The following is a 2,322-nucleotide window of genomic DNA, read 5'->3' as shown; positions in this document are numbered from 1 at the left end:
TGCTGGATAAACATGGATTAAACATTAGACAAGGTGAAGGCAAATATTACAATTTGAGGGATGAAAAATAGACAGTGAAAGCTTTCTCCTTAGGGGGACTCCCAGCTGTGCAAACTCCTGACCAGACTCAGACTGTGACCCTTGGTTAGAGCTACACTCAGCTGGCGTGAATTGTGAAGACCCAGACAGCTCATTTAATCCAGGCTCCGTGGCACAGGGCCAGCATCAGCGATACTGGGGCAGGTATCAAGAAGCCACAGTTAAAAATGAATTTCTCAACTTCATTAGGTGTTCCTTTCAAAATTCTTTAAGCATCAACAAACTTTTCAGACAGTCCCGCTTTGGCCAGGGAGGCAGGTACGATGGCTTACAAAGCGTCTGCCCGTGTCCTTGTTTCTGACGGCACCACCTCTAGCAGCTCTGCCAGAGGTGGTCTGGACAGTTCTGGGGATACGTAATGGGTGACACACCCTTTAGGCCAGTCAGCTTTGTAAAGAAGAGCAGAAGTAAGCCTCATCGTTCCAGGATATAGTGGAGACAAAAGATGAAAGCCATGCTTTCACGATGAAGGACAGACTACAAGCCATGCGTCGCTCTCAGCCCTTTATGATCTAATTTTATCCTCAGGGTGTCCCTGAGACGTTGGTCCCACAGCAAATGAAAGAGCATGTATTCAAACCCAAATCTTTCAGACTCCAAAGCCCAGGCCTATCATGTAATGATAGAAATGTCCTCTGCATTATTAGGAAGAAAGAAGAAGCAGTCAAAGATCCCAGAAACCCATCCTGTAGCTGCAGTTTCTTAAGTTTTATGCACAAACCCTGTCTGTCCCCCACAAGCCACACACACTGGGCAGACATGGCCCCTGGTCAACCTACTCCATGGCCCTGGTTGGGATGTACTGGCTGCTGTGACCCTGATATGGAGAGGGGGCCCAGAGGCTTCTTTGATCTCTGTTTGCTTGTCCTGGACTTTGTCTCACAGAGCAGCTTCTGGGAAAGGGCTTATTGTCCCCAGGCCAGAATACCCTTCTTGCCTGTCTTCTGGCCTTTGCGGGAGATGAGATGGATCTACGTGAAACTGTACATTAGGGGTTCTGTTGATTTTCTGCACCAGTATCAACCAAGCCCCATGTTGGGTTGGGTACAGTGCCAGGCACTAGGACACCACAGTGATGAAGCCTATGTGCCTCCCTGTGTTCAGTGAGCTGATGCCTTGGGAAAAGGAGTCAGACAAGTCAAAGGAAGCCCAGTGAATCCCAAGAGTGGCCAGAAGCTAAAGAGGAGCCTGAGGAAGCTGTAGAAATCTGGAAGGGGTGGAGCTCATCCCTTGCAGGGCCTTGGAGAAGCCTCCCAGAGGAGGTGCCTAGCAAATAGAGCGGCACTTGGGAAGGACGGGTGGGAAGGGGAGAAAGAGAAAAGCAGATGGGTAAGTGTGTAACATGATTGGGGAAGGTGCAGGTGTCTGTGATGGGAGCAGCACCTGATGAAGAGGGTGGGGAAGGAGGCTGGGAAATGGCTTGGGACAAGCTGGCACAGGGGTCCCGTCTTTTGAGTAGGAAACACTAACAATATTTTCAGCAGGTGCATGGCAAGATCAAGACTGGGCTGTTGGGAGATGGCTAGTTCCAAGCCTGTGCCGTAGAGGTGATAGAAATGCACTTGTGTTGCATGGCCGGGAGAAAGGGCATGGGCAGTGCTAACAGTGACTAGCACCTGGCCCACTTCTCAGCATCTTTTGTGCCTTAGTTTGCTTACTGCTTACAGCTACCCCCAGGAAATGGATACTGTTTTTGTCCCATGTGACAGATGAAGAAGATTGGTTGACTCACTCTGTGGGTGTGTGTGTGTGTGGAGGGGGAGGGTGATGGGTGGACAGCAAGCAGCTGAAGTTGCTAAAGATTGAGCCTGGGGTGCTTCCCTAGTGGCGCAGTGGTTGAGAGTCCGCCTGCCGATGCAGGTGACATGGGTTTGTGCCCCGATCCGGGAAGATCCCACATGCCGCAGAGCGGCTGGGCCCGTGAGCCACGGCCGCTGAGCCTGCGCATCCGGAGCCTGTGCTCCGCAACGGGAGAGGCCACAACAGTGAGAGGCTTGTGTACCGCAAAAAAAAAAAAAGATTGAGCCTGGGGGTTTGAGAGGGTGGCCATGCTGCTGGTGCCTGTGGGACAGCAGGTAGGCCCAGACCTGCTCAGACCCCTCGGTCTGATATGTCCAAACTGAACTCATGACCTTTCTTGCCCCCCACCACCAAGCCTGGTCTTCTTCTTGTTGTCCATCCCAGTGAAGGCCACCACCATCCATCCATACATCCAAGCCAGAA

At 51.7% G+C, this 2,322-nt stretch overlaps 1 protein-coding gene across 2 annotated transcripts in view; it reads left to right on the top strand.

Moving 5' to 3' along the window:
- Positions 1-2,322, top strand: part of NEK4 (NIMA related kinase 4) — a 58,842-nt gene that overhangs the window by 1,741 nt on the left and 54,779 nt on the right. The gene's annotated exons all lie outside the window — the stretch shown is intronic.

This window comes from Aethalodelphis obliquidens, unplaced genomic scaffold, assembly GCF_003676395.1.
Source record: "Aethalodelphis obliquidens isolate GAN/ISIS:26980383/991018 unplaced genomic scaffold, ASM367639v1 scaffold22, whole genome shotgun sequence".
NCBI lineage: Eukaryota > Metazoa > Chordata > Mammalia > Artiodactyla > Delphinidae > Aethalodelphis > Aethalodelphis obliquidens.
The sequence above is the reverse complement of the archived record's forward strand: the minus strand, read 5'-3'. Positions and strand labels throughout refer to the sequence as shown.